Source organism: Zonotrichia albicollis, chromosome 23 (assembly GCF_047830755.1).
Source record: "Zonotrichia albicollis isolate bZonAlb1 chromosome 23, bZonAlb1.hap1, whole genome shotgun sequence".
Taxonomy (NCBI): domain Eukaryota; kingdom Metazoa; phylum Chordata; class Aves; order Passeriformes; family Passerellidae; genus Zonotrichia; species Zonotrichia albicollis.
Genome location: NC_133841.1, coordinates 4,933,080 through 4,951,807, shown reverse-complemented (window position 1 = coordinate 4,951,807; position 18,728 = coordinate 4,933,080). Strand labels below are relative to the sequence as shown.

At 48.9% G+C, this 18,728-nt stretch overlaps 1 protein-coding gene across 5 annotated transcripts in view; it reads left to right on the top strand.

Moving 5' to 3' along the window:
• The first annotated feature begins 10,705 nt into the window (after positions 1 to 10,705).
• The window catches only part of MAP3K14 (mitogen-activated protein kinase kinase kinase 14), a 33,051-nt gene continuing 25,028 nt past the window's right edge, over positions 10,706 to 18,728 (top strand). For 4 of the 5 annotated variants that reach the window (XR_012583617.1, XR_012583618.1, XR_012583616.1 and 1 more), the window contains exon 1: positions 10,706 to 10,848. The gene's annotated coding sequence lies outside the window, so the exon portion shown is untranslated. Of the gene's footprint in view, positions 10,853 to 18,728 lie in introns of all 5 variants that reach the window. The other variant, XM_074557926.1, reaches the window with a different exon arrangement.

Sequence of the window (18,728 nt, the reverse complement as noted above, 5' to 3'; positions counted from 1 at the left end):
GGGATGATGGATGATGGATGGATGGATGGATGGATGGAGGGATGATGGATGGATGGATGGATGGATGGATGGATGGATGGATGGATGGATGATGGATGGATGATGGATGGATGGATGGATGATGGATGGATGATGGATGGATGATGGATGGATGGATGGATGGATGATGGATGGATGGATGGATGGATGGATGGATGGATGATGGATGGATGATGGATGGATGATGGATGGATGGATGGATGGATGATGGATGGATGGATGGATGGATGGATGGATGGAGGATGGATGGATGGATGGATGGATGGATCGATCGATGGATGGATGGATCGATGGATGGATGGATGGACGGATGGATGGATGGATGATGGATGGATGGATGATGGATGGATGGATGGATGGATGATGGATGGATGGATGGATGATGGATGGATGGATGGATGGATGGATGATGGATGGATGGGTGGATGATGGATGGATGGATGGATGATGGATGGACATACAACTTTAACAGCAGGAGTTATGGGAGAGAGCACCAAGGGAGGTGTCACTGGACTAAGGAGCTGCATGGGAGGCTGGGGACATCAGGAGAGGGACAGGATACTCAGAGTCAACACTGAGTAAATCTCTAGAGCTGGAATGCCTCTAGCAGGACTGTATCTGGGAGGAAGGGAAAAGCATTTGCTTTTCTGTTTTTCTGTTTCTCATTAGCCCTTCCCACCACAGATGAGAAACAGGAGAAAATTTGTGAGCATTTCCAACATTATCTCATATTTCCAATCAGAGAAAAATTAGTGACTGGCATTAGCACTGTAAACAGTGCTGGTGAGGTCCCAGGTGGTGGCAGAGGTGACAGCCTGGAGTGGGGCAGGAATCTGGGAATGGGATGTAGCAGCCAGGTAAAGAAATCTGCTCGGAGGACACTGAGCCTGGCAGTTCCACATCCCTTCTGCAGCTCCAGGGAGAGGCTCGGAGGAGGTGGGGACATGGGGACATGGGGACATGGGGGACACTGGGGACATGGGGACATTGGGGACATGGGGACATTGGAGACATGGGGACATGGGGACATGGGGGACACTGGGGACATGGGGACATTGGGGACATGGGGACATTGGAGACATGGGGACATGGGGACATTGGGGATACTGGGGACACTGGGGACATGGGGACATTGGGGACATGGGGACATTGGGGACGTGGGGACATGGGGACATGGGGACATTGGGGACATTGGGGACATTGGGAACATGGGGACATTGGGGACATTGGGGACATTGGGGACATGGGGACATTGGGACGTTGGGGACATTGGGGACATGGGGACATGGAGCTGTGCTGAGCTGAGAGCACCTGAATGCCTGTAAGAGCAAAGAGCAGCTTGGGTGTGAAAAATGCCAATCACTTGTTTTTAAAATTTTTAAAGTTTCATAGTAATAAAATGATTATAAAAATAGTAATACAATTAGAGTAATAATAATTTGGACAAATTGAATTAGGACAATATAAGACAATAAATACAAAGAGTTACAGACAGTCCGGGTACCTTTTTCTGGGCAGCAGGAGCCCAAAAAAGGACCCACGTTTACAAAGGATTAACCCTTAAAAGCAACAGCCTGTTGCATATTCATACACCTCATATATGATGCATAAATTCCATTCAAACACAGGATTCTGTCTGGTCATCGTCAGCTTCTTCCTCTGAATCTTAACAGCACCTTCAAGGTGGGAAGAAGTTTGTTTCTTCTGATAAGAGAGCAATAAATTCTTTTTCTCTGAAAGATTCAGGTGTCCTGTGGCTGCTATCTCACTGCAAGTCCTTTCTTTTAGAAAAAGTATCCTACATAGCATAGTTTCTATTTTTTCTAACCTAAAACTGTATTTAATACACTACTTAAGAGAATTAACACAGCATTACTTTCTAACACAACACATGTAATATTCATTTGAATATTTGCCAAAAGCCAATCATAGAATACATGCATTTTTCACATCGGGGTTTCAGACAGTTCAGGTGGAGGCCAGAGGCTGGGATGAAAGGGAACATTCCAGATTTGCTCTTGTTCCATTCCCTGTGTGGGTCCTGCTGCCTGCCCTGAGTGAGGCAGGGCTCGGAGCATCCCAGCCTGGCAGGAGGCTGAGCAGGGATCCCAGGAAGCTGGGACAGATTTTCCTGACACTGTGCTCAGCCAGGGGATCCCTCACACCTGACAGACAGACAGACAGACAGACACGGAACTTGGGATGATTCACAAGACTCCACAATCTGGCACTCCACTGCAGAGCTGGAACGCCTGGCGCTGTGTGGGCTCTGTCCCACGCTGTTTGTCCAGCTGAGATTTGTTCAAAGCCCGCATCTGCAGTGCTGGGAGCAGAGCCTTGTCCTGCAGCCAGCCCTGCTGCTTCAGCACAGTGTGAGCAGGGGGTGAGGGCTGAGGAAGGGACCAGCAGTGAGAGGGAGATGGGCTCTGCTCACTGTGCCCAAAGCCCCAGCCCAGGGCACAGACACAGCCAGGGGTCTGTCTGTGGCACCCAGGTCACCCCACCCTGCCCAAAGCCGCCTCCCCCAGCCCCTGTGCTGGGGCTTTGCTCCAGGGAACACCAGCCCTGCACATCTGTCCCTGGGGTCCTGGAAACCAAGGAATGCCACAATGGTTTGGGTGGGAAGGGACCTAAAACACCACCCAGTGCCACCCCTGCCGTGGCAGGGACACCTTCACTGTCCCAGGCTGCTCCAAGCCCCAAAATCCAGCCTGGCCTTGGGCACTGCCAGGGATCCAGGGGCAGCCACTCTGTGCCAGGGCCTGCTCATCCTCACAAGGAACTATTCCCAATTCCCAATATCCCACCTAACCCTGCCCTCTGACAGTGGGAGCCATTCCCTGTGTCCTGTCCCTCCATCCCTTGTCCCCAGTCCCTCTCCAGCTCTCCTGGAGCCCCTTTAGCCACTGGAAAGGACTCTGAGGTCACCTCTGAGCCTTCTCCTCTTCAGGCTGAACCACAGCTCTCAGCCTGTCCTCATAGGAGACATCCAGGCCTGGGCTTCATTGTCCAGCAAGAATCAGTCCCAGTATGATGACAAAGTCTTGTCTAAGAGGCAGCAGCAGAGATGTGATGCTGTTCACCTTCCTGCCCTCTCTCTGGACTGAGGAAAGAGAGAAATGGACATGAAAATGGTCATTTATTAATACATTGTGTCATTATTGGTCATACGTATTTATAGAAATGGTCATATATATATGGTCATATTATTCATATAAACAACCATTTATTAATATATTTTAGTTCTCTGGAAGGTTGGGTGGGGCTTGGAGCAACCTGGGATAGTGGGAGATGTCCCTGCCCATGGCAGGGGGGTGGAATGAGATGGTTTTTAAGGTCCCTTCCAACACAAAGCATTCCATGGTTCTGTGATTTACAGACAACTGGGAAAGAGGAGACCTTGAAACCCAAGTAAGCCACTCAATTTGTGTCCTCATCCTGTAGCCTTTAAAAATGGCTAGCTGGATTAATTCTTGCAGCCAGGTGAGGATCAGCCACTTCTCCAAGGAAAGAAGAGATGGGACAGGAGGAATGGCTCAGGTTGTGCCAGGGGAGGTTTAGGTTGGATATTGGGGAAAAGCTGTTCCCAAAAAGGGTTAGCTTTGGCCAGGACAGTGGTGCAGCCACCATCCCTGGCGTGTTTGCAAAGTGTGTGGCTGTGGCACTGCATGCCATGGTTTAGTGGTGACCATGACTGATGGTTGGACTTGATGATCCTAAAGGCCTTTTCTGCCATGAATGAGTCTGTGATTTTATGAAGTGCTGCCATAACCCTGCAGTGGAAGCTCAGCCACCATTGGAAACATAAAGCCAAATTCCTTTTCCCAGGTGTCTGGCTTGCAAGAAGCCGTGGTTTATTTTGGAATGACCTGCATACCTCAGCCTGGAGTCCCAGCAAGCCAGGGAATTTTTCTACCTGCACACCTCAGCCTGGAGTCCCAGCAAGCCAGGGTGGCTTTTGGACCCTGCCTGGCACTTCTCAGCTCGGCTGTGTGTGACATTACCAGCAAACTTTTAATCTGCTCATAGTGAAACCACAGTGGGATGTGACCAGAGCAGCTGTCTAGGGACAAAGTCCTCTTTGTACACAGAGCAAAACCTGCAGGGAATGTCAGTGCTGGCTCCTCCTGCTGCTGAAACACTCCATGGAGGATGAAAACTCCATAAATGCTGTGCACAGGCACCTCCATTGACTTCCCATCCCTCATCTCTACATATCAGCAAAGTCCCTTGAGATGCTGGTCACAAAGTCCAGCACACTTTTCCCTCCCTCTGTCTACATAGATCAAAGTGCTAATGAGTAAAGGTTGTACTTGGACATGTTGTTTACAAATGGGCACAAAGAGTTGAATTAGAACCAGCTCGCTGGGAGGAAAGTATTGCTCATTTGGGATTAAGAGTCATCAGTTAAAAAAAAAAGAGTATTCAAAAAAATAGAAATATCAACTTCTCAACTTCTCACCATTCATGAAGCTGATCTCTACAAATTATATATTAACAATTCCTTTTCAAAAAGCAGTATTTGAATTTTCCATTTACTGCTTAATAATCAGAACTGATAAAAAAAGAAAAAGAAAAAAGAAAACCACCATATGCCTTTTGTAATATTCTGACAAAGATTTGGGGCTTATTCTCTAATACACTCCTAAGTATGTGAGGTGAGTGACATCTGTTTCTGGTGAACCTGTGACTCCCAGAAAAGTGATTTTTATGGAGCTGAGTTTGGAAAGCTGTTAAGGAATCATCACAACCAGAGAAACCCTGTAATCTACAAGAAAAAGAACACCCCAATTCCTTAAACTGAATAAGGAATTTGAACTTTTAATAATCTCAGCTTTGTCTTCCCAGTGCTCATTTCCTCTTTGACAAAGGCAGTGCCAGTGCCTCTGCAGCAGAATCTGATCAAAACTCAGCTCCACTAATACACTCCCAAGTATCTGAACTGAGTGACATCTGTTTCTGGTGAACCTGTGACTCCCAGAAAAGCGATTTTTAAGGAGCTGAGTTTGGAAAGCTGTTAAGGAATCAACACAACCAGAGAAACCCTGTAATCTACAAGAAAAAGAACTTAAACTGAATAAGGAATCTGTACTTTTAATAATCTCAGCTTTGCCTTCCCAGTGCTCATTTCCTCTTTGATAAAGGCAGTGCCACTGCCTCTGCGGCAGAATCTGATCAAAACTCAGCTCCACGTAAGTCGGTCAGAGGAGCACTGAAATCCCCAGCTGAGCTCGCAGCAGAGGGAAAATCGATGTTTCCTCGCTGCTGGCGCCCATAAAGGATCAGCCCGAGGAGCTGCGGCCCCGCCGGCCGTGCCCGCTGCTGCTCCCGGCCTGCCGTGGGTTTGCTGCCACTGCCCGAGGCAGAGCCCGCCAGGAGCTCCGGCGGCTGCAGCGGGGTTGGCAAAGACAAGAGGAAGCTGTGCTGCAGAGTATTCCCTGCAGGGCCGGTCTCTGATTAATTGGAACTGCTTGGCATGCAGAAGAGCTGATGAAAAAGTTTGGGAAGCCATTGAGGCATTTTCACTGGCACAAGCACTTGGGAGGGATCACATCTATGTCATGGAACTGAGATTAGAATCAGAATCAAACCCATTCTATTAAGGCCTGAATTTGTTTGTTTTCATATGCCCCAGCCCATTTCCAATGGTAGGATTCATTTCTCTTACAGAGCCACGAATATCCCAAGGCGTTCTCTCACACAATCATGGAATATCCCAAGTTGGAAGGGATCATCCAGTCCCACCCCTGGCCCTGCCCAGACACCCCAACAATTCCACCCTGGGCATCCCTGGGAGCGTTGTCCAAACACTCCTGGAGCTCTGGCAACCTGTGCCCATTTTGTGGCACCCTGTGCCCATTTTCTGGCAGCCTTGTGCCCATTTTCTGACAACCTGTGCCCATTTTCTGGCACCCTGTGTCCATTTTCTGGCAGCCTTGTGCCCATTTTCTGGCAACCTGTGCCCATTTTGTGGCACCCTGTGCCCATTTTCTGGCAGCCTTGTGCCCATTTTCTGGCAACCTGTGCCCATTTTGTGGCAACCTGTGCCCATTTTCTGGGGAGCCTGGGCACTGCCCAGCACCCTCTGGGAGGAAGAGTTTGCTCCTGATCTCCAACCTAAACCTCCTGGACACAGCTTCACATGAACCCTCCCTGCAGAGTCTTTCAAGCAGCAGATAAACACTCACATGCCAACACCACACACTTGTAAAACCTTGGGCTGCATTACCCACAGAGGAGCAGCAGCAGCACTGGGCTGCTCTGACAATCCTGCTCTTGACTTGCCCTGACACACACCTTGCTTGAGGTGAGGTTATGCAAGGGGATGAGATAAATGACCCACTCATTGTAAAATCTACCCATCTAGGTGACTTCAGCTCTTTCTCAATAGGAAAGATACAAACATTACAAACCTCACCCATTGAGACACATGTATACACAGAGAGAGAGGATATTTATACATATATTCCCATAGTATATTTATGAATATTTCAGTCAGTGCACCCAGCAGAGACAGAGCCTAATGGCTGAATTGCCAGCATATGTCTCTATTCTTTCTATCTATCTGTCTATCTATCTATCTATCTATCTGACCTTTAATGTCCTTTCCAAGTCAAACCATTCTCTGGTTCTATGGTAAGAAAGGAATTGTTCCCTGTGGGCAGGCCCTGGCACACGGTGCCCAGAGCAGCTGGGGCAGCCCCTGGATCTCTGGCAGTGCCCAAGGCCAGGCTGGGCAGGGTTTGGAGCACCCTGGGACAGTGGAAGGTGTCCCTGCCATGGCAGGGATGGGACTGGATGGGTTTTCCATCTCATTTTGGGCTTCCATCCCAGACCATTCCATGTCTCTATGATACCTAAGCACAACAGGTAAAGAACAAAAGAAAAGCAGTTACCATTTGTTTTACATGGAAACAAAACCAAGGAACTAAAAAATTTGTCAAGGATCATAAATCAGTTGCAGAATCGGAAATTAAAGCAAACTAACTTAAGTACTTTGGTTTGGACAGGAAAGTGCTCTGAGATCAGTTGATAAGAGTGGAATAAAGCACTAATATTCCTAAAGCAACATCTTCACTCTGTGCTGTGCAAACAGCTGGAAGAAGTGAGTTTTTCCAGTGGAACTGCAGGAACTCTGTGTGCAATCCCCCTCCTGTTTCCTTCCCAGCAGCCCACAGCAGCTCACAGGCTGCAACACGAGTCTGTCCCACCAGCTCCTCACCTTGTGTCCACCCAAGGGTTAATGAGTTTGCAAGTTACAAAGCCTGCTGTGTCTTGTGTGGGAGTAAATGTCATATCCCACTGCACAAGGTATTTATAGCACAGCACTATTTGGGAAGTGAAACTTTTCAATGGTGAAGTTTTCAAGCAGTTGCTTCAGGATGAATTTCTGAAGAAAGGAAGAGCCGAGAGACGTTTGTTTGTCACTCTGGCTCAAGGTGGCTCCAAATGTCTCAGTGAGAGCAGAGGGGTCTGAGTGGGACCACCTCAGCTCTGAGAGCTCCAGTGCCCACTCCCAGGGGGGTTTGTGCAGCTGGCACACCAAGCCCGTGTCCCCACTGGGGGACAGAGCACTGCTCTGCCATCACCCCCACAGCACCTGCTGGAGGAGCTCTTCTCATGGACAAGGCACCCAATGTCCCCTGGCAGGGTCACCCTCCAGACAGGTTCTGCAGTGTGCCATGGCCACACACCAAACTCCAGCACAACCTGAAGGAGGGGACACCTCGACCCAAGAGCAGACTCTGGGAATGGCAGCACATAAAGCGTGGTGGCCCCCACCCTTCCTGTGCCCCAGCTCAGCAGCACCCATGAGGGCTGGAGCTCAGCTTCCAGGAGAGGGTTTAGGACAACACAGTGTGGGGCAAAGTGGTCAGAATTCTCCTTTGTTAAAATGGTGACATGTCCCTGGCATTGGTGGGATGATGCTGGAGATGAGCCAAGGTGGAATGAGCTGTCTCCATCTCTGGATCCATACTAAAGCTGCCAAAGCCCTGCCTAGCTCCAGTCCTTGTATTGTAACTTGCTGCTCTTGGCTCACACACCCAAACGTGGAGTGACACACCAGGAGCTCCCAGCTAAGAGCTTTTCCTGACCAGTGGTCCCAGAGTGGATCACCACCATCAATCCAGGCAGGAACAAAAGCTTTCTGTGAGGCTGGGGGTGCTCTCTGAACTGGAACTGTAATCACAAAAGTAGGTCTTGACACTACTGGGGCACCCAAAAGGAGGACACTGAATATTTTGCAGCAATTATTAATGCAGCTATTTGTGCTAACTCTTCAAACCAAGCACAGATATGCCCTGTGCTATTTCCATAAACAGGAGCACAGCTGTATTTGCATTCTCTCCATGTGCGCTGGTGCTCAGAGCTACTTGTGGGTTTGATTGCTGCAACAGAAACCCGAGCTGGCCATAGGAGACCCTGAACCAGGACAGAGGGACGGGACAGAGCCGGGAGGGGCAGAGCAGGGCTGGGAGGGGCAGAGGGACCTCAACCAGAACCGGAGTGGGGCAGAGCAGAGCCCGGAGGGACAGAGCAAGGCCCGGAGGAGCAGGACAGAGCCAGGAGGGGCAGAGCAGGCTGGGAGGGGCAGAGCAGAGCCAGGAGGGACAGAGGGACCTCAACCAGAGCCGGGAGGGACAGAACAGAGCCCGGAGGGGCAGAGTAGGGCCGGGAGGGGCAGAGGGACCTGAACCAGGACGGAGAGGCAGAGCAGAGCCGGGAGGGACAGGGGGACCTGAACCAGAGCCGGGAGGGGGAGGACAGAGCCCAGAGGGACAGAACAGAGCCTGGAGGGACAGAGGGACCTGAACAGAACCGGGAGGGGCAGAGCAGGGCCGGGAGAAGCAGGGAGACCTGAACCAGAGCCGGGAGGGGCAGGACAGAGCCGGGAAGGACCGGGGAACCTGAAGCAGAGCCCAGAGGGGCCGGGCAGAGCGGTCCCAGCACCGCTGCAGCTCCGGTGCGTGGCACAGGCAGGGTTCTCCCCCTGCCCCAAGCCCTGCCGGGGCCGCAGAGCTGTCGGAAGCTCGGGGTGCTCCGGACCTGCTCCTGCTGCTCCCACCCGAAGGGATCTCCCCATCTCCGAGCTGTACCCGCGCCGTGACCGCGCTGGCTGGGTGCAGCGTCATTGTTACACCCATCACACTCCGTCCGTGCCTTCCAGGCATTCTGTACAGCTCCAGGAGTGACAAACCTCTCTGCCAGTAACACTGAGACCACTGATTCATTTCACACCATTTAACCACAGGAGAAAAACAGAGTGCTCTGGATTTCAGTGTTGAACCTGGGCTTGTGACCAGCTCCACGTGTGCTTTTCTCAATCCTCTTTCCCTCCTTCCCTCCTTTATCCCCAACAGCTACAGAACATAACTCCAATGGAAAGTGTGGCTTGTTCAAACCCACAACATGGGCATTGAGGTCTTTTATATTTTGTCAAAAACTTTGTGCTTATTTCCATTCAGATAAAAATATCAAGGTCATAAATACCCCTAAATGCACCACCACAATCACCTCAACTACTCTGGTAAAAATAACCTCAGATTTTTAAAGGAAAATTATGTCAAATGTTGTAACCAGTTGTGTTGTCACAACTCCTGCCTCACTTCAAGGTTTCTTTCAACTTGAATTAGGAAGAAATGCTCCCCTGGGAGGGTGGGCAGGCCCTGGCACAGGGTGCCCAGAGCAGCTGTGGTGGCCCCTGGATCCCTGGCAGTGTCCAAGGCCAGGTTGGACGGGGCTTGGAGCAGCCTGGGATAGTGGAAGGTGTCCCTGCTGCCATGGCAGGGGTGAAACTGGACGGGCTTTAGGGTCCCTTCCTATCGAATCCAATCCATGTTTCTATGGTTCTCTAAGTTCATCAGAATCTTTTCTTGAAAGCTCTGAAACTGCCTCTGAAATGCTCTATTTCCCATGGCTCCCCCATGTCACTGAGTCAAGGACCAAGTCATCACACCCACCCCTTCCTTTAGTGTCAAAGCAACACATAACCGTACTTGGGCAAAGTATAAGACGAATAATAAAGTGTCGTTTATTGGAGAGATCAGAGTTAAGTTATCATAAACTTATAGCACTCGAAAATCTCCCCACAGCAGGACTGATCCCTCCCACTCCCCACCGGCACGGGAGCACACACTCCTGCAGCCCTTCCCTCGACATTTCAGCAGGAAAGGGCGACAGAGTCTTAGACAAGGAAAAAAAAATCAGCAGAATGTCTCAGCTTCCGGAGGCAAGAGCAATGTAACCGGCGACTCTTGGGAGCGGCAGCTGACAGGGAAACCGCGCTACTGCGGCACCGAGGTACCTCCGAGGGGGCTCCGAGGTAGCCCCCACACACCTGTCACCCTCTGCCCGAAGGAACCGAGGGACACAGCGGGGCCCAGGACCGGCGACAGCCGCAGCCAACATGGCGGGCGATCGTGAGGCGACGGGCGGCCGCTCCCCTCCCCGCCCCCTCGGCCGAACGCGCATGCGCAGCGCGACGGCGCCCGGAGAATCGCGGGGCGGGGCCGATTTGGCAGAAAACCCCGCCCACTTCTGGGAAACCCAGCCGGCCTGAGCCCGGGGAGGCGGGGCAAGGATCGAGCGGTGATTGGGCGCGGTGTGAGAAGGGGCGGGGTTAGACGGCAAGACGGGGCGGTGATTGGCTGTGAGGGGACAGGGGGCGGGGCCATGACTGGGTGCCGCCTGTCAGTGAGCGGGAGCTGCCGAAGAGGCCTGAGGGGCCGCGCCGGGCTGTGCCGGGCGGGCTGAGCGGAATCGCGCCGGGCTGGACCGGGCTGAGCCGAACCGAACCGTGCCGGAGCGGTAGGTGCGGGCCCGGCCACCCCCGCGGAGACGGGATGCGGGTCCGGGATGCAGCGTTCGGGCTGGGAACCGCGGGGTGCATCTCCCGGTAGGGCCTGGCGGAGCTTCCGCGGCTGCCGGCGGGAGCAGCGTGTGAGGAGCCCCGGGCCGGCCGGGGGCTGCGAGCGAGTGATGGAGTCGCCGGGCCCCGCCGCCACCGCTCCCTTCGCGGCGCTATGTGTGGGTGTTCGGAGCTGGATGTCAGTGCTGCTGCCCGGCACCTCCTCGGGTCTGCGGTGCCCCGAGCTCCCGGTGCCCCTCAGCGCCCTGAGCTCCCGGTGCTCCGGGCAGCCTGGCTGTCTGATCTCCCGGTGCCCCTCAGTGCCTCGAGCTCCCGGTGCCCCTCAGACCCCCGAGCTCCCGGTGCCCCTGATCTCCCGGTTCCCGGGGCTCCCGGTGCAGGGACTTCGCTGGTCCCTGGCCCTGGAGAGAGGAGAAGGATGAAGGATGAACTCAGCTCATACAACACAGCCGAGCCGGACCTTAATTCACCTGAATTCCTTTTCATTCCCAGCGTCCCTTTAACACAACTAAACGCCTAACTCCTCTTTTTCCCCCTTTTTTTAAACTTTTTTTTTCTTTTCTGGCAAAAGGTTAATATGTTTCTTTGCTGATTAATAAGTTGCTGCTGTGGTTGATCTCAGATGCTTCCTGTCGGCTTTAACTGGTTACATTAGAAACATGTGTTGAGTGCTCTGCACATGGACGGCACAGCGGTCTGAAACCAGCGCCTATAAACAAAGTCTGAATTTCTTTTTCAACCGGCTTTCTGAATGCTTTTATGAGTAATAATTCACGCTTCTGTGCTGTGACATTAGTGATAAGAATAGCTGAATTGAGTGTGTCTGTAGTGAGCTGCTTTATTGCATTTTACCTCAGTTGATGTCTGTTAATTGGCACGGCCACCGGATTCCTTGGGAATGAGTCACTTGCTATTAACTATTAAATTTTAACTGTATTAAGAGACTGAATCTTGTAGAGCCCTGTGAAGGAGCATAACAAACAAACATAACTGAAAACCTAAAGGGTTTGTGATCCAACACCACTGGAGTTAATGAACTTGAAGTTAATGAGTCTGTCCTGAGTTTTCTTTCTGTGTTAAATGGGAGAGGGTAGAGCTGAGCTGTTGAAGCAGTGATGAGGTACTGAATTATTATTATTATTATTATTATAACTGCCAAGAGGATGGAGGCAAAGTGGCCATGAATCAGCTTTCCTTCTGTGACTTTTGACCTTTGCTGGCAAGTGTCAGATGTGTTGGTGGAGACAGAGGGATTGAGGCCTGGAGGACGGAAAGATTTCCAGGTTCTGAGATGAGCAGCTGGCTGGGAGTAAAAGAACCCTGGGCTAGGAAGGGCTGGGAGAGGGAGATGGGGATGCATGGAGGGACAGACATGTGGGAATTGCATCTGTAGGAGAGTGGGCTTTGCTGGTCAGAGTTTAGTGAAGAAAATGGACCTTGTCTTTCCTAAAGGCAGTTCTGTTCCACTCTAAGGAGTGTGCTCAGGCTGGACAGTTAGAAATCATCCCAATCAGTTCATATTTTGATTTTATAGTCACAACTAAATTGGCAGGACCAATCGTAAATTTATGTAGAACTGCTTCTATCAATACTAAATTTAACTAAACTTTTGGGTTGGTTTTGCCAGTACGGCATCCCAGCCTTACTGCTTCCCCATGGATTCACATGGATTTTATAAATATATAAAGCTGCAAAGCAGTGTAAAGTGACAGCTGGTGACAGCCTGGCTCCACCTGCTTGGGCAGAGTTGATTTTCAGGTGTGTCTGTGGTGGCTGCTGGAAGTTGCCCCTTTAGGTGCTTTATTTTATCATTTTGTTGTAGTTTAGGAAATAACTCCATGAGTAGGTTGTCAAAGCCATGGTGTTGTTAAGTGGCCTGAGAGCTGTGTGAGAACAGCAAATCCTTATCCGGCTGAGATTAATTCTGATTATTTCTGTTCTCCTTGTTTACAAAGGAGTTGGGAAAAACTGCTCATTCTCTGAGTGAATGGGCTTGTGGCAGTGTTTGTAAACTCTGGGCAGGTGCTGCTGTTCATATCTTTGTTCAGCAGCATGAAAAGAATTGTCCAGGGGTGAGCTGTGCTCGGGCTGTCCTCCAGGAAATGAGGATAAAGGTGTGTTTGGGTGCTTTTACAAATCTGCTGATAATGAATCCCAGTCAAATATTTCCCTGCAGATTTTGTAACCAAACTATTGCAATATCTTAATGTCTGGTAACTAAAAACAACCAACTGAGGCTCATTATCCTGGTGTTTACAGTAAGCAACAGCAGTGGCTGAAAGAGGATTTGGGAGTATTTACTATCAAACCACTTTAAAGAACATGTTTACACACTGTGTAATGGGACATGCTCCTCCATGGGGCTGATAGTGCAGTGCTTCAGACAGGACCTTGTGCTGCTCTGGGGAAAGGTTTTCAGCTTTCCCTGGTGTTTCTCTGTGGATCCACCCCAGAGGGAGCAGAGGGGATTGTGCAGGAGCCCCTGGAATGGCTGGAGGGGTCACAGTGGTTATTGAAGGCTCAGAGCTCCCTGGAATAGCAACTGCTGCTCTGACTCACCAGGATTTTAATCAGTCAGGCATTCTATTTATTTTCACTTTGGAGCTCTTAGATACACAAGAGAAGTCTTCCCCCCCCCCCCCCCCTTAGACATGTTCACTTAAAGCAGCATTTAGAGGTTGGGGGTGCTGCTGAATGCTACAATTGGGTTTTTTTTCAGTCCCTTCTGACACAAACTGAAACTTGTCCTGCTGACAGCTCTGAGCAGTTTAAATCTCCACCCAGGCCTTAAACTGCCTCAGCCAAAACCGGAACTGGCTGAATTTCAGTTCCATCTGAAACGTGTGCAGGCCAGGGAGCCCAGGGGGGGCATCCAGGCACAGAGAGCCGGGGATGGAGGGCAGGGGTGCCCAGGGCTTGTACAAATAATTATGGGATGGTTTGGGTTGGAAGGGACCTTGGAGTTCATCCAGTTTCACTCGCTGCTGTGGGCACCTTCTGCTATCCCAGGTTCTCCAAGTCCTGGCCAACCAGGCCTTAAATCCTTTTATTTATTATTTTATTTATTATATTTTTATATTTAATTATTTTATTTTATAATATTTTATGTATATGTATATATGTGCATGTGTATACATATCACATATATCACATATATCACATATATCACATATATCACATATATCACATATATCACATATATCACATATATCACATATATCACATATATCACATATATCACATATATCACATATATCACATATATCACATATATCACATATATCACATATATCACATATATCACATATATCACATATATCACATATATCACATATATCACATATATCACATATATCACATATATCACATATATCACATATATCACATATATCACATATATCACATATATCACATATATCACATATATCACATATATCACATATATCACATATATCACATATATCACATATATCACATATATCACATATATCACATATATCACATATATCACATATATCACATATATCACATATATCACATATATCACATATATCACATATATCACATATATCACATATATCACATATATCACACATATTTTATATTATATATTTCATATTATATATATAGTATGTCCCTAAAGTATACCTATATCTAAAGTATATATGTATACATACATACCTTTGACCCCAAACCAGATTTTTAATGTGATCCATCCATATAACAAGTATAATCTAATTTTTTTTCCTTTGGAAGAACCTGCTCCTTAAGGTTTGGTGGCTTTGCACAAGGATTTTGTAGCTAATACCCTGTGTAGGTTCTTTTGGCTACAGGCTTGGCACTTTGTGCCACACTCACTGACAGCTGTGAGGACTGGAAGGTCCCCAAAAGGTGTGTGGGGTTTTTCTCAGTTGCCATTCCCTGCTCTAGTGATGCAGAAATTTCTGGCTCTTCCCAGCTGTTGCTTTGTTGTGGTGGTCAGCAAAGCAACGTGGCTAAAAATGCTCCTTGTGTTTGGTCTAAGGCAATCTGAGTTAGTGCTCTGTGCACAGAACTCCTCTCCAGAAGGAAGTGGGAAACCTCACTGAGAGAACATAATTTTTTATCTTTTTCTTCTTTGCTTTCAAACTAAATGTCAGTGGGAAACTGCTGCTGAATGGGTGCACTCAGATGAGAAGAAATCTCCATTCTGTGAAGTTGATTTAGGAAAACTTACATATATTTTAAAGCTCTTTCCCAAGTCTTTTTTGACCAAATGGATGGGCTGATCCACAAAGCATTGACTGAAATTCCCCCAAAAGCCATTGTCCATGGGATTGGGGCAGGCACAGCAAGCAGATCCCATATTATGGTGTGTCCATGGGATTGGGGCAGGCACACCAAGCAGATCCCATATTATGGTGTGTGAGGATTGGGGCCAGGCACACCAAGCAGATCCCATATTATGGTGTGTCCATGGGATTGGGGCAGGCACAGCAAGCAGATCCCATATTATGGTGTGTCCATGGGGTTGGGGCAGGCACAGCAAGCAGATCCCATATTATGGTGTGTCCATGGGGTTGGGGCAGTGCTGGAAGTGTTTGCATGGCTCCTGTCCAGCTCTGAGTTTCTCTCGCAACACCTTCACAACACACAAAAATGCTTTTTTAAGATCCCTGCTCCAAACATCTTCCAGCTGAGGTGGAAGAGCTGAAGAGAGACTTTAGAGAAGGAAGGAGGAGGCTTTAAAGGAGCAGAAAACCACGTGGTTGTCTCTTACATGAACAATGTTTGAGTATCTCATTAGTTCTGACTCCCTTCAGTCTCAGGTGACCTTCTGCAGTATTTTAGTTTCTCCCACACGTTGGCTGAGGGAGGAGCTGCCACCAGAGCGGTGCCTTCACAGCAGGACTGAGACTGTTTGGCTTTCATTCTGTAAAAACACACTTTCTGTTTTACAGCAGTGGGAACTGACATGAGTTAACCCAAGGTGAGTAAACCCTTAGTGGAGATAAGGAGCAAACAGGCTTTAAGCTGGTATCAAAGGCCCATTGTGGGTTAGGAGTGCACTATCCCCTCTTATCTCCTGCATCATTACCTGACTTCCCCTTTCTGCCTTGAAAATAACGAGCCCATCACATGTCCAGAGAAGGAAGAAAGTCCAGGATATGGAAATCAAGAATTCCAGCTGACTGAGGGAGAGGAGAAGCAGCTCTGGGTAGGACACAGAAACCCTCCAGCTCAGGACCATGAAGCTCTGTGTGTTTTTGTCTGCACAGGAAGCTGTGCTCATCCTGGAGCTTGTAAACAGGCAGGGGAATTGCAGCTCCACGTGGGTAAATCCTGCTTTTAGTGGGCTTCCTGTGGATCCTCAGATCCATCTGCTGCTGCCCTTTTGTCTGGAGCTGTGGGGTGGCTCTGGGCAGAGACTGAGTGTGGGTCTGAATTCTGGCACTCAGGAGCTCTTTGCACCTCTCTGAGCCCCTTCCACGTGCACAGAGATGAGTCAGGCCTGTTCAGTTCTGAATCACCCACTCTCTGAGCTTGGGAAAGACCTCCAAGCTTTCAACCACATCCCACCGTGCCCACCAAGCCATATCATGAAATGCCATGTCTGCTGGGCACCTCCAGGCATGGGGACTCCACCAATGCCTGATCAGCCTTCCAGTGAAGAAATTTTCACGATATCCAACTTGAGGCCGTTTCCTTGTGTCCTGTCTGTTGTTTTCTGGCAGCAGAGCCCAACCCTCAGTGGCTTCAGCCTCCTGTCAGGGAGCTGTTGAGGGCCATAGAAGCCTCCCCTGAGCCTCCTTTTCTTCAGGCACAACCTACACTCCAAAAACTATTTAAAAGTTCTGATTGCTCATTTTTAATCACATCTTCTCCCCACCATGCTTTGCTGTACACACCATAAAAATACTTGGCATTTGACTTTTGCAAGGACTGAAAATTGTGCAGCAAAACAGTTAAACAGGCTGGGCATGCAGGTTCTGGCCCTGCACAGCCCCACAGACCTGAGTCACACATTAAACTGCCTGAGCTCTGCCCAGCTCCAGGCCGTTGCTCACAATTGCTGCCTCGGTCTCTTTGAGTCTGCAAGTGAGGCAGAACTTTGTTGACTTTAATCTCAGTTATGTTTCCTTGTTATTCTTTGCCATTTTAGAGGGCAACAAGGACTTGCAGTTTTGTTTTTCCCCTGTCTCTGTTCTCCTTTGACTCAGCCAAGGAGGGACTGGTAGAATTCTGTATTTTTTGCTGATGAGGATTGGTTTGCCCTGAAGGACCTTGAAGGTGAGGGGAGGGCAAGGAGAGACAGAGTTAATGCAAGTCAGGAGAGAGTGAGGATAAAAATAACCCTGAACTTGTCAGTTTGGTCACTGGTGGCTGGGTTAGTCATCTGGCAGGCTCTGCTCCTGCTGCTCCAAGGGATTATTTTACAGCACTGAGAATTGCCATCATTGCTGTAGAGGAGAGGGAGCGGGACGGCCCTAATGAGTGGGGTACTGTCATCAGCACTTCTTTTGCACAGCAGCTGTTCTCTGTTTGGCCTCTGAATGTGGTCATTGTTGACTTTCCTTGTATACCTGCCAGGTTGTTAGGTGACTCACAGCACCAAGGTTCATGCACTCGGCTCCCAATCCTCTTTTCCTCGGTGGTCCTTCAGGCATGGAGCACCCACTCGCTTTGTCATTTTCCTGATTCATCTCTGTTGCCAGGAGCCTGTTGGAGTGAATGTCCTGTTGTCCCAGACAGCTGCTCATGGTGGGGAAAAAAGGAAAAGGGAAAGAGAGAGGAAAGGAAAGGGAATGAGAATGGGACAGGGAAAAGGAAAGGAAAGGGAATGAGAAAGGAAAGGGAAGGAAAGGAAAGGAAAAAGGAATGGGGAAGGGAAGGAAATTTCAAGGAAAGGAAATTCAGAAAAGGAAATTTGGGAAGGGAAAGGAAAGGAAAAAGGAAAGGAATGGGAAAGGAAAGGGAAGGAAAGGAAATTTCAAGGAAAGGAAATTCAGAAAAGGAAATTTGGGAAGGGAAAGGAAAGGAAAAAGGAAAGGAATGGGAAAGGAAAGGGAAGGAAAGGAAATTTCAAGGAAAGGAAATTCAGAAAAGGAAATTTGGGAAGGGAAAGGAAAGGAAAGGAAAAAGGAAAGGAATGGGAAAGGAAAGGGAAGGAAAGGAAATTTCAAGGAAAGGAAAGGAAATTCAGAAAAGGAAATTTGGGAAAGGAAAGGAAAGGAAAAAGGAAAGGAATGGGAAAGGGAAGGGAAGGAAAGGAAAGTTCAAGGAAAGGAAAGGAAATTCAGAAAAGGAAATTTGGGAAAGGAAAGGAAATGGGAATGGAATGGGAAGGGAAAGGAAAGGAAATTTCAAGGCAAAGAAAGGAAATTTGGGAAGGGAAAGAGAATAGGAAAGGAAAGGGAATGAGAAATTTCAAGGAAAGGAAAGTGAATGGAAAGGGAAGGAAATTTCAAGGAAAGGAAAGGGAGAAGAGAAAGATTTGTGCAGATTGAAGCTGATGAGCCCCAAGGTGTGCTCCTGTAGTGGTGCTGATATCTGATTTTCTGGCCTCTGTTAAAATGTCCCTCCTTGTCCTATCCTGGGTTTGGGCTGTTTAACTCCCCTGTACATTGCCCAAGGTTTCTGAATTTCCCTGGGTGGTTTAAGGGTGGAAATGTTCATTTTAAGGTTTTACACTGGCACAAGGAAGGGATCTCTGCACTTAAGAGGCAACAGAACACATCCTGGTTTGTAAGGAAACAGCTGGTTAACTTCTCCAGAATCCAAGATGAGTGAATCAGGAGCTACACCAAGGCTGTATTCCCCAGGGATTTGTGCTGTTGGG